The sequence below is a fragment of the Adiantum capillus-veneris genome, chromosome 20 (genome assembly GCF_014529385.1).
Source record: "Adiantum capillus-veneris isolate H3 chromosome 20, ASM1452938v2, whole genome shotgun sequence".
Taxonomy (NCBI): domain Eukaryota; kingdom Viridiplantae; phylum Streptophyta; class Polypodiopsida; order Polypodiales; family Pteridaceae; genus Adiantum; species Adiantum capillus-veneris.
In genome coordinates, this window is record NC_140950.1 from 92639465 (window position 1) to 92653462 (window position 13998).

The 13998-nt window shown below is 45.1% G+C and overlaps 1 pseudogene across 1 annotated transcript in view; it reads left to right on the forward strand.

Annotated features, from left to right (window-relative positions):
- Positions 1 to 12313, forward strand: part of LOC147432898 (7-deoxyloganetin glucosyltransferase-like) — a 51045-nt pseudogene extending 38732 nt beyond the window's left edge. The window contains exons 2-3 of the transcript XR_015185579.1: positions 11310 to 11435; positions 11544 to 12313. The product of XR_015185579.1 is annotated as a 7-deoxyloganetin glucosyltransferase-like (transcript). The remainder of the gene's footprint in view (positions 1 to 11309; positions 11436 to 11543) is intronic.
- The last annotated feature ends 1685 nt before the right edge of the window (positions 12314 to 13998 follow it).

Consider the following 13998-nt stretch of genomic DNA (forward strand, 5'->3'; position numbering starts at 1 on the left):
AGGTCGATCTCAAAAGTGGATACCAAGGTACGGATATTCAAAGGCGACATTTTCAAGACCGCCTTTCGTACCGAGCGAGGGCAATGGGAATACATTGTTATGCCTTTTGGATTGACAGGTGCCGTAGGTACGTTCAATCGTCTCATGGTAGGTTGTTTCGGCGATATGGTCGGTGTATGTGTGTTCATCTTTTTAGATGATATTCTCATTTTTTCTCCATCGTGGGAACAACATGAAAGAGATGTTGAAAGGGTACTAACTCGTTTGGATGAGTGTCAGTTGTACATTGCAGCTAAGAAGTTTGAATTTTTTCTTACTGAAGTCACTTATCTGGGTTATATCATTTCTGCAGAAGGCGTCAAGCTAGATCCCGCGAAGGTGGAACAAGTTCGTAATTGGGATTTGCCCAAGACTGCATATGATGTGCGTTCTTTTCTTGGTTTATGTCAAGCATATAGTTCGCACATAGAGAATTTTGCACGCATTGCTGCACCTATGACTGATGTTTTAAAAGGGGTAAAGACTCGTCGTCAGCGCGTAGACTTGCCCGAGGCAGCCATTGAGGCTTTCGCAGCTCTCAAGGTTGCGGTGACAAAAGCACCGTGTCTTATCCTTGCCTCTTGGGACGATCCCTTTGAGGTATGGACGGATGAGAGCAATGTCGCCATAGGCGCTGTGCTCCAACAGCATGGTCGTTCTGTAGCTTTCCTTAGTCGGAAGCTCAATAGTGTGGAAAATAATTATTCAGTTTATGATAAAGAACTTTTGTTTGTCATTTACTCTCTTAAGCATTGGAAGCATTTTTTGTATGGTAGAGAGTTTACAGTGCGTACAGATCATCAAGCCCTCAAATGGCTCCAGTCTATGCCTAGTGCACATTGGAGTGATCGCCAAGCACGGTGGTCACAATTTTTTGAGCAATTTGGAGGTTTGATTGAGTATGTGCCTGGAAAAGCTAACCCTTTTGCAGATGCGTCAGTTGCAAAGGACAGATTTTGGCTCTTGAGTCAAGAACCACATTTTCTATACAGGGTGAGTCTTTTGACAGCATGAAGAATCAGTATGCGGACGCCGAGTTTGGTAAGTATTGGTTGCAGGCTCTTGCTTCCCAAGGGCTCAGCAACTATGTCATTCGTGATAGATTGTTATTTTTTCGTCAGCGTTTATGTGTGTTGCTCTCTCTTAAGCCAACCATATTGCATGATGCACATGATTCTCTCACGGGTGGGCACAAGGGAATGAACACCACATTGGAAAAAATTGAACGATTTTTTAATTGGCCCAAAATGCGAAAAGATGTGTTTCGTTATGTCACACAGTGCACTATATATCAAAAAGTAAAAGCTCCTCGGGGTAAGCATCAAGGCCTCTTGCTTTCGTTGCCTTTTCCCGAGGGACCTTTTTAGGATATCTCTATGGATTTTGTGACTAACTTACCACCAAGTTTGCATTCAAGGAACACTCAATGTTTGACAATTGTCGATCGTTTTAGCAAATTTTGCATGTTGATTCCTTGTAAGGTCACAGTCACGGCACAAGATGTTGCACGGTTGTTCATTAAGCATTGGTACCCCCTCTGTGGTTTGCCAAAGTCCATTGTTTTAGATAGGGATTGGTACCCCCTCTGTGGTTTGCAAAAGTCCAATTTTTGGCGTGCACTCTTTGAAAATTTTGGCACAAAGTTAAATTTTTCATCGGCTTTTCATCCACAATCAGATGGTCAAACAGAAATTTACAATCAATTGGCTTTTGATGTGTTAAAATCTTATGTTCATGATCAGCAGTCTCAGTGGAAGCTCTATCTCCCATTGGTTCAGGCTATTCTAAATGACTCCTTTTCTTCTGCTATTGGTCGAACTCCGTATGAGGTAGCTTTTGGCCGTCCGTTCCAGTCACTTTTGACTAGATCGGTTAGTAAATGCCTGATGCCAATGCTGAGAGTCAGTCATTGGATGAGATTTCTGAGAGTGTGAAGCTTCGGCTAAGCAAGGCTCAAGAATCTTATTCTCGGCAGGCTAACAAGCATCGTCAGGAGGTCTCGATCAAGGAAGGAGATTGGGTATATCTAAGAATCATGAAACAACGTCTTAAGCAAGTTGGAAAGAAATGTCCTAAGTTGTCTTTTCGTATGTATGGTCCATTTCCAGTCATCAAAAAGATTAATGAGGTTTCAATGAAATTGCAGTTGCCTAACTCATGGTCAATGCACAACGTTTTCCATGTTTCTTGGTTAAAAGTGTTTCAGGGAACACCTCCAAAGGACGTTTCGGAAGAAGATGAACCAGAAATCATCGATGAAGCTGAAGTCATAGAGCCGGAGCAAGTCTTGTTGCATCGGTTTCGCCATGGTTCGAAGAAGCAAGTACGACAATATTTTTTGAAGTTCAAAGATCGAGGAACCCATGAAACGGTGTGGGTAGACGAAGAGTTCTTCAAGGATTATCCAGAGTTGTTGGCAGACTACAAGGAAGCCATGCAGCTCGGTACCAGTACCTCACTTTGAAAAGGAGGGGATGTCACGTGACACATCCAACCCTATGTGTCCGTGGACAAGCTACACCATAACAGGGTTCTCGTCAGTCCAGTCAGTCTAGATTAGAAGTGATCTGGCACTTTTGTGAGTCTATTCGTAGACCATGCATGTCCAGTCACTTGGTATAGATGCATATCCTCTGGTTCCACACCGCATAAGCATAAGCATAAGCATTTACATCAGTTTCCATCAGAGTCAGTTTGGGGATTTTTCCAGTGACTTTATCCTATTTTCCCTATTTTGGACATTTTTCACTTATTTATTTAAGTGACTTTCCAACATAAGTAGGTAGGGCAAATTGGGTAAGAAAATATATAAGCAAACCTAAGTTAGCACTTTTGGGCAGATGAGCATGGAGCACAACAGGCCCCAGGCAGCAGGTACTCCCTCTCTCTCAACAGGAACTCCTCAAGCACTCCCCCATCAGCATAGCGTTTTCCTCATCGCCAACCACTCCCCAAAGTGGTCCCAGATTCTCAACCATTATCGCTTTGTAAACAGCAGATAGAAGAGCACCGAATTCAGCCTTAAAGTCATCATCGTCGTCACCGACATAGTCACGAATTGCATCAGTCCATACACCATCATTGTACACCTTTGTGCAATCATAAGTAGACCACTCTCGCCGACGAGAGTGGGGCCTTCGGAGGACTCATACACTTGCACACACAATATCCACTCACTTTGTTTGTGATCATAGCACTCTCCATAAAGAACGGAAGTCCATAAGAACTAAAAGGAACCTTGAGCAAATATGGATCACTCATCTTGAGAAAATACAACATTCATTCCGTTGCACCTTACATGGGAGCAGGATCTTCCTTTGATCTTGCTGTGGTAGCTGCATTCTTAGTATTGATGTGTTTCCGTTATGCTGGATGTTTGATCCCGATTCACTTTGAGAGTGGGTGATATTCTCTCGGGTGGTGTTCCAGACAGATCAGTACAGTTTCACTCTTAGCTCCGATGAAGTTCCTTCAGATACAATTAGTAGATCATCATTCTATATGGTGGTTGGTGTAGTTCTTTGGTTCCTCATCATGGACATATAGTTCCATGATAGCCTCGGATTGTCCCCTTCCTTGGACTTCCGTAGCAGCTTGGAGTTTATGGTATGTGGTATATGACCGGAGGTGCAGATTTCCGACTCTTTCCTCAAGGGTGGAGTACTTTAGACTTGGAAAATGATCCGGATACCAATCTTTTATGATTTTTACCCTCAATTCGGATACATACTCTTGGAGCGGTGAACAGCAATACCTTTTGTAGATGTCGGTTGTGCGACTTGTGAGTCGGTTGGCTTGAGGAGATTCTTGATAGACCTGGATTTACTTTCAGAAGATAACATTATACTTCCCGGACGTCTTTCTGGGGTAGCAGTTGGATTGTATTTACTGCAAGATACTTTCCCACTGCAGAGTTTGTAGCAGATATCCTCGTCAACGAAACCCTCTCTTTACAGTTGCAGATTGCTCACTCTAGCTCCTTGGACCCGTGTCTTGTCTAGGATCTGAGAGGGGGTGTTAGAGTTCATATTCCTGTCCGGTGGTAGCTCCGGATCTCCCAGAAGCAGATTGAGTGAGGGTTGTTTTTTGGCTGTGCCCGACCAGTGTGAGGTTGTTCTCTCATGTCGGGTCATGTCTAGCCATGTTTAGCTCGGGTTTTGGCTTTGTTCCATGGCCACATAGGCTCGTGGAGGATTTTATCCCAGGCTCCCCCTATTTTTCCCTCTGTGTCCCACAGGCTTATGATGCCCTTCCCTATTTTCCCCCATTTACCAAGGTCGTGGGGCTGGAGGTGTGGGTCGGGCAGGCTGATGTTGTGCCTATATAGGGGAGAGGGGGGGGGGGGGGGGGGGGGGGGGGGTCATTTCTATAGTAGTGTGCAATGCCTTGGGGGCAGGAGGGCGCCCCTAGGGGGCAGCCCTAACACGGGTGATGGGCAGATCGCCTAGAGTTTTCTGCCTACAGCCTTGACGTTTCCCTCATGCCATGCCCAGCGTTCTTGGCAGCACTCAGCCCATGAGGGCCCCCTTTTGCCATCCTTTGCCTGGCAGCATGTCGCCAGTTCATCAGCAGCATGCATTACTTCCTAGCGTTTTCTCCTCAGGGCGTGGACGATCTCATGCAGAGGCAGTCCATCTCTGATGTTGGCCTAGAAGACCAGAGGATTCCTTCTCCCTCTAGAAGGCAGCCATACGATGGCAGCCTTGAGCCTTGATTCCTCTCTCTCTAGAATCATCCTGTTGCTGGGAGGAGATGCAGTTCGGTGCAGCCCATGTGGAGACCGTGTCGATGGTCTTGTGTGCAGGAGCAATTGGCAGTGTCAGTAGCAGTCACAATTGTGTGTGTCCTCGAGGCTCGGATCTATTGGCATGTCAGTTCTATGCCGGCCACCCTTGGTCACTTGTATGAGCAGATTGTTATCAGCATGGAGAGCCTTTCCTAGATCTCTCTCTCTCTCTCTCTCTCTCTCTCTCTCTCTCTCTCTCTCTCTCTCTCTCTCTCATTCTCAGATGTCTTGTCTCATTCTCACTATGTGATCTTTCTTCTCCATAGGTGTGCCTTGTTCATGTGTTTGGCATTGCAGGTGTTCTAGATGGAGTCGAGGTACCCACCAGATCACGAGCCAGGTCTTGTCCTCATTGCATCTTCCGCTGCCACCTTTGACACTAAGAAGGACTCAAAAATCATTTGCTATCATCAGCTGGCACCCAAAAAGCTCTTCCAGCATAAATAGTGTCACCTCAGCATAGTCTATGCTGCCATATCAGCATGTTTGCACAGTCGAGCGAGCGGTGCCACAATTTTCTCGGGTCTGGGTGTTGGGGTTCTACTCTTGATTGGCTCCACTCTGTCCAGTCGTGGTCATGCCATGTCACCAGTTTGTGACCAGATGTACATGTGTCAGCTTGGTTTCAGTTGCGATGTTTTACTATGGACAAATTGCCACCCTTTCGGTAGTAGGTATTCCTTGGATTATCTAGTGGAAGGGTTTGGCAATGCAGCCAAATTGAGTCACCCCAGCTATTAGATATTTGATAATCAAGCATCTCATCCAGATGGTTGCACCACAACCAAGATTTGGCGATATGGATAAACCCAATGGCTCAAATAGCTCACTGGATCTACATATTCCATAGTGGTAAGGCCAAATCTTGAGCTCTTTGCATGCACACGACCATGTGGGAGAAATAATAGAGTGAGTGACGGATGCAATGAATGATGAGCATCCCAACATTAAGCATAGCTGCAAGGTGAGATTCAGCCACGAGGCCCAAATCTTGAGGCATCTTGCATGCATGTAGTCCATAGTCTACCAAGAGGTTGCACCCAACCTTGATCATGTAGGAAAAATAGGTAAGATTTGCCCAGATGGCAAAATCTTGAGGAGGCACTTTGCATGGATATAGTCCATGGTCTAGGGAGAGGGGGCTTTATGACGTAGGAAAATTGGCATAGATTGTGTACAAGCATCCCAGCATGATGCATCGCTACAAGGGGAGATTTGGTCATAAGGCCAAATCTTGAGGCTCCTTGCATGCATGCAATCCATAGTCTAGCTAGAGGGTTGCATCCATTCTTGAGCATGTAGGAAAATGAACATATGTTGAGTTATTGTATGAGCATTCAAACACAAGGAATTGCTGCAAAGTGAGATTCAAACCATATGGAAAAATCTTGAGCCTCACTTTGGGATGCACAAGGTCCATGGTCAAGCAACATGGTTTCACCCAACCTTGACTTTGTAGGGATATTTAAATAGATTAATTGATGGACCCATTGTTCATGCATTGCAGCAAGGTGAGATTTGGCCATTTGGTAAATTATTATTGCAATTTTCAAGCACATTGTCCATGTGAGCATCCAAGCACGATTCATTGCTACAAGGTGAGATTTGGCCATATGGCCAAATATTGAGGCACTTTGTGTGCACGTAGTCCATGGTCTAGCGAGGAGTTTCATGCAACCTTAACCATGTAGGAAAATTAACATACATTGACTGATGGATCCACTGTGTATGAGCATCTCAACATGATGCATTACTACACGGTAAGATTTGTTCATTTGGCAACATCAGGCACCGTTGCTCACATTCACACACTCAGAGTTTATAGGGTTATCAGACAGGTTCTCACACAGACTGATACAGAGGGGATATCCTTGGGGAAGAAAACAAAGAGCATTTTCTCCATATTACCAAGGTTGGATTTATTGTATGGTCGAGAGACATGGATTCACGCCTCTCGCACTGGCTTTGACGTGCCATGGAACAGCTTCACACCTCCTCCCATCAGCTGCAGATAGAGACAATTGTAGACAAGGCGACACTTTGGTACTTCCAGAGCAGTGGACGTGCTAATTATGTGTCTCAGAGACAAATATAGAGAAGCATTACATATATTATGAGATACGAGGACGAGTATGGGGTACCCAACTGTAAAAAAGGATAAAACATTCCCATAAAAGGGAATCTTTGTTTTCGAGATTGTGTTTTAAGGCTAGGGAGAGAACGGACATGTGGCGGCTACTGTTGGAAATTGTCAGTTTTGGAAGTTGCTGTTGCATGAGGTTGTCGTGGCAGGACCCTATGGGCCATTGCGTGGTTTAATTAGTGAAAGCGCGCCACTGTGAGGCAACTGCCATCGCACCTGCAGGTAGAGGTTGCTGTTGCTTGCCGCAGCGCTGAAGAAAGTCAGGCGGGTACTGTAGCCGTCACGTGTTTGCGGCAGCCGTGGATGACGACAGCAGGCTGCTGATTCCGATTTGCTGCAGCGCTTGAGAACGATAACAGGCTGTTGTGAGCCGTGGACGACGACAGCAAGCTGCTGTTTCTGGTTTGCTACAGTGTTTGAGGACGACAGCAGGCTGTTGTTTGCAGTCGTCATTTGTTTGCTGCAGCGCTCGAGGACGACAGCCAAATACTGTAGGCGCCATCCGTTTGCTGCAGCCCCGAGGTATGAGCATGGGTTTTTTTAGCCCTGTTTTATGTTTTACAATAGAGAGGGTTGTGCACGGCAGGCAATAGCTGGTACAATTGTGTTTTATACGCAGGGAGTTGATCCCATGGGATTGCACGAGTTGGAGAGGTAGACGAACAAGCACAAGCGATCGTTATTGTGCATAGGCATTTGCAGGTGGAGCAGCCTGTTGGTTGCAGCCGTGAGCTATTTGCTGCAACAGTGGACCACGACAGACAGGTATGTACATCTTGCATAGTATTGTATGTATATTGTAATTGTAAATAGAATCGTCAAAGAAAATGGAAGCAGTGGTCTTTTTTTGCTTTCCTTGTCGTCGCGTGTAGGGCAGCCTCTGTAAACGTGCGTACCATCTATTGTTTGCTACATTGGTTATGAATTTATGGATAGTGCTACTGTTAATGCATGTCGTAGTTCAGTCGGTTGTATCTTTAGGGTTATTGTGAAATGGCAAGGATGAAGCATCTCGCCAGGTCGGCAGACGTACAACCCTCTAGTTCAAAGAGACCTCGAGGGAGACCTAGGCTCTCGGAACAAGAGAGAATGGCTCGTACAGAAGGCAACAAACCCAAAAAGATTGTTGCCTTCTGTACGAGCCATTCTCTCTTGTTCCGAGAGCCTAGGTCTCCCTCGAGGTCTCTTTGAACTAGAGGGTTGTACGTCTGCCGACCTGGCGAGATGCTTCATCCTTGCCATTTCACAATAACCCTAAAGATACAACCGACTGAACTACGACATGCATTAACAGTAGCACTATCCATAAATTCATAACCAATGTAGCAAACAATAGATGGTACGCACGTTTACAGAGGCTGCCCTACACGCGACGACAAGGAAAGCAAAAAAAGACCACTGCTTCCATTTTCTTTGACGATTCTATTTACAATTACAATATACATACAATACTATGCAAGATGTACATACCTGTCTGTCGTGGTCCACTGTTGCAGCAAATAGCTCACGGCTGCAACCAACAGGCTGCTCCACCTGCAAATGCCTATGCACAATAACGATCGCTTGTGCTTGTTCGTCTACCTCTCCAACTCGTGCAATCCCATGGGATCAACTCCCTGCGTATAAAACACAATTGTACCAGCTATTGCCTGCCGTGCACAACCCTCTCTATTGTAAAACATAAAACAGGGCTAAAAAAACCCATGCTCATACCTCGGGGCTGCAGCAAACGGATGGCGCCTACAGTATTTGGCTGTCGTCCTCGAGCGCTGCAGCAAACAAATGACGACTGCAAACAACAGCCTGCTGTCGTCCTCAAACACTGTAGCAAACCAGAAACAGCAGCTTGCTGTCGTCGTCCACGGCTCACAACAGCCTGTTATCGTTCTCAAGCGCTGCAGCAAATCGGAATCAGCAGCCTGCTGTCGTCATCCACGGCTGCCGCAAACACGTGACGGCTACAGTACCCGCCTGACTTTCTTCAGCGCTGCGGCAAGCAACAGCAACCTCTACCTGCAGGTGCGATGGCAGTTGCCTCACAGTGGCGCGCTTTCACTAATTAAACCACGCAATGGCCCATAGGGTCCTGCCACGACAACCTCATGCAACAGCAACTTCCAAAACTGACAATTTCCAACAGTAGCCGCCACATGTCCGTTCTCTCCCTAGCCTTAAAACACAATCTCGAAAACAAAGATTCCCTTTTATGGGAATGTTTTATCCTTTTTTACAGTTGGGTACCCCATACTCGTCCTCGTATCTCATAATATATGTAATGCTTCTCTATATTTGTCTCTGAGACACATAATTAGCACGTCCACTGCTCTGGAAGTACCAAAGTGTCGCCTTGTCTACAATTGTCTCTATCTGCAGCTGATGGGAGGAGGTGTGAAGCTGTTCCATGGCACGTCAAAGCCAGTGCGAGAGGCGTGAATCCATGTCTCTCGACCATACAATAAATCCAACCTTGGTAATATGGAGAAAATGCTCTTTGTTTTCTTCCCCAAGGATATCCCCTCTGTATCAGTCTGTGTGAGAACCTGTCTGATAACCCTATAAACTCTGAGTGTGTGAATGTGAGCAACGGTGCCTGATGTTGCCAAATGAACAAATCTTACCGTGTAGTAATGCATCATGTTGAGATGCTCATACACAGTGGATCCATCAGTCAATGTATGTTAATTTTCCTACATGGTTAAGGTTGCATGAAACTCCTCGCTAGACCATGGACTACGTGCACACAAAGTGCCTCAATATTTGGCCATATGGCCAAATCTCACCTTGTAGCAATGAATCGTGCTTGGATGCTCACATGGACAATGTGCTTGAAAATTGCAATAATAATTTACCAAATGGCCAAATCTCACCTTGCTCATACCTTGCGGCTGCAGCAAACGGATGGTGCCTACAGTATTCGGCTGTCGTCCTCGAGCGCTGCAGCAAACAAATGACGACTGCAAACAACAGCCTGCTGTCGTCCTCAAACACAGCAACAAACCAGAATCAGCAGCTTGCTGTCGTCGTCCACGGCTGCAGCAAACACGTCACGGCTCACAACAGCCTGTTGTCGTCCTCAAGCGTTGCAGCAAACCGGAATCAGCAGCCTGCTGTCGTCGTCCATGGCTGCCGCAAACATGTGACGGCTACAGTACCCGCCCGACTTTCTTCAGCACTGCAGCAATCAACAGCAACCTCTACCTGCAGGTGCGATGGCAAGTGCCTCACAGTGGCGTGCTTTCACTAATTAAACCACGCAATGGCCCATACGGTCCTGCCACGACAACCTCATGCAACAGCAACTTCCAAAACTGGCAATTTCCAACAGTAGCTGCCACACGTCCGTTCTCTCCCTAGCCTTAAAACACAGGCTCGAAAACAAAGATTCCCTTTTATGGGGATGTTTTATCCTTTTTACCAGCTAGGTACCCCATACGGGGACCATTTTATATACTCTTCAGAGAGGGCTTCGGGCCTCTTTGTAGGGTGGTGGATTACACTGATAAGAGATGTACGCAGGCACAGACATGCTTTATTACGGGGTGCGACAAATATGTGGATGCCCAATATATTATGAGATATGGGGACGATTTCATATTCTCTTCAAAGAGGGCTTGGGGCCTCTTTCTACGGTGGTGGATCACACTGATAAGAGATGTACGCAGGCACAGACATGCTTTATTACAGGGTGCGACGTGCCGACCCATTTACAGACAGGTTTTGGAATTCTTTCATAGCGGCAGCTTGCAGCAGGACTCCAGGACATGTTACTTTTCAGCTCATGGGATGAGATAAGCAGATATAGATGCCATCGTCCCTCTGGCAGACCACGTCACCGATATATATACCCTTGCTACATCTAGGCCATTATTGAGAGGCATAGAGCAACTCCTATGAGGTTCCTTACAGAGGAGGAGATTGATACCATGATGCAGCGGCCCGTGAGGTAGTTTATGTGATGGTACTGACAGTGGCAGCCCACTGAGGAGATCAGGCTTGCTGCCAGCTGGCTATATTTTTACATTTCATCAGTTGTTACTTATTTACTAGGACTGGACGTTTGGACCATATGACACGACATAATTTCTTGGTCTGGTAGGTCTTTTAGGCCTCCTGCAGGCATAAATAAACATTTCATTTCATTTATTTATGTCATGTGCGAGTGAGCTTTCCTCTCTTTGTTTCTTATGGCCACACTAACATAAGACTCTAATAATGGGAGTTATCAACTATTTTCCTCATGGTTAAGATGCTAAGGAGCAAGAGGCAGAATCTCAGATTTGTGAGAAGATTTTGATTATTCAGATGAAATCGTGTTTCACAAGAGTGCGTTTATTTTTGCAGATCTAGAGAATATGGTAGATGACATTCCTGGACTGTTACCTTTGCGAGTTCGCGACCTCCCACAATCAATAGTGGAAATTCCGGCTTTTGCCGTAAGTCTAACTGAAGATTTTCAGAAGACAGCAGGTATAATCTTCAATACGGTCGCAGAGTTGGAAAAGGAACCGCTTGAAGTATTAAGAAGCCAAGTTCCTTGTTATACAATTGGGCCCATGACACTGATGCTGGATACAGGGAAACTGGCGGGGGTGCAAACGGTCGGTCTTTGGGCTGCAGAGAGAGAGTGCCTTGATTGGTTAAATACAAGGCCTGATTCCTCTGTATTGTTTGTTGCCTTTGGTAGCTTGGCAAACATGGGTGGAGATCAGGTTAAGGAACTTGCAGAGGGATTGGAAGCCAGTGGGCAAGCTTTCCTGTGGGTCATTCGGACAGACGATACTCTATCGAATTTGTTTGCCAGAGGGCTTTCTGGATAGAACAAAGGACAGAGGTTTAATCATCTCTTGGGCTCCTCAACTGGAGGTCTTATCACATGCTGCAGTTGGGGGTTTTATCACTCACTGTGGATGGAACTCGCTGACTGAGAATCTATCACTGAGGGCTGTTCCGATGATTTGCTGGCCGCAATTGGCTGAGCAGAGGCTGAACAAAAGGCTAGTGGTGGATAAGTGGAAGGTTGGGTTGGAGCTGCAAGAGGAGGGCGGGATTGTTAAGAAGTCTGAATTGGAAAAGATGATCAAAGAACTGATGCAAGGAGAAGTGGGAAGAGAGCTGAGGACAAGAGGCTTGGAATTCAAGGAAACAATTTTATCAGCAGTGCAAGAAGGGGGCTCTTCCAAGGATTGTCTGAAGGCTCTAGGAGACGACATCAGGCGTGTAGGATCGGTGAGTTGTAAGATGGAGTGAAAGGGACAAGGTTCAGAAATTATGCTCTTGATTATGCTTCATCTTTGACGTCCCAGGGTTGGAATCTGTTTTGAAAATTAATTTGGCATTTTCTGATTTGCCTTGCCATTTATTTCCAGCTGACCAAGTTACTGCAGATGCCATTCAATCGAAGGTGGCATTCGGGATATAGTGTATTGTTGCTTTATTAGCCCTACAATGACGTCTAGAGCTTGCCTTTCTACCAAAGTCTTTGGTCGTAAAGGCGGTTAGGTACACAAAATCGACAAAACGTTTTCTGTGCACATGTTGGGAGAGAGAGTTGTGATGGCTCTTAGTGTATTGTATGCTTATATGGCCATAAATCTGCATTATCCTAGATTCATCTAGGTATATATTTTAGTTGTATATAGTACACATGCAGACTTCACATTGTGAAGTTTTCATCCCGAGTTATGACGAGTTGATATTGTGCTAATTCTTTCTGTCTTTTGTGGTGCGTATATCTTGTCAACTACTACATTTTTGTTCTAATTTTTAACGCTTCTTTTAGTGCTAGGTACTTAGTTCTACACCCACTATTGGGGCACTGATGACATTAGTGGGAATGTTGTATTTAGTCAATACTATGCATGATGGAGCTGATGATTATATTATCTTGTGGATGACTACCATGAGCCTATACCTTGCACATTCCGTTAAGGGTGAATCTGGCCTTATCTTGGATTCATCTAGGTATATAAGTATGCATTATTAGTTCTTTAGCCCATTTTAGGTCCTTTTAAGGGTTATTCTTTGGTGCCCCCTTATGCTAGCTGTCCCCAAAATTCAGATTGGATATTCACTATCATTATGATAGAGTGGGTTGACTGTTGTTGGCCTTTTTCGCTCCTATCTCACATGCAACTTCTCTTTGGCCGCTTCGAGACGTTAGTAGGGTCTTTCTTTCTTTCTCTGGTCTCATACCATTATGGTAAGCTATCTCCTTCGTGGTATCAAAGCAAGACAACAATGGCCTTCACAAAGAAAGTACCTACTACTCTGCTGTTACCCTTTGAGACAAGATTGACAGAAGCCAATTTGATTCTTTAACATATAAAAACTTGAAGAGATCCTCAAACAAAACTCAAATTTTTTGTGTTCGAATATAGTAAGGTCGTTCATATTCGTACTATAATGTATAATCTCAAATATACTGACACGAGTAGCAAATAAAATGGACAACTAGTGTCATTTGTATCAAAATATCCCCATACAAAAAGGGACAAATTAAAACCTTACCCTTCTCCAAGTTCCATGCACATACTAGCATTGTTTTCAACCCTAGCCTCCCATTTCGAACTTCTAAATGTTCACTATGATTGCTAGACTCTATTTGGCTATCTATACACAAAAAGTTTTGGACAGATTCTCACAATAATTCTCACATTGCGACTTACCTCAACATCATGAGCTTCTACAAGGGAGGCATCGCATACCTAGCTAGGTACGATTGTAGGCAGGGAATCGCGGGGGGCCGGTGGTCCCTTGCCCCCAATCGTACCTAGCTAGGTATGTGGTGCCTCTTGAGCAGAAGCTCATGATGTTATGCATTGTATGAAAAACACTTAAAAAGACTCCATTTTCCTACGTGAGAAAATTTCTTATTTTGTGCTAGGGACATAGCTAGAACAGAATGCTCTTCAAGGACATCTTCACTTTCTCTCACTTGAGTCATGTAAGTTTTTGAATATGCCTTTCAAAGGTAGGCCTTGCAACTTTTATCCCTTTACCAAGTCTAGCCGGATTGAAGGGCTTGAACCTT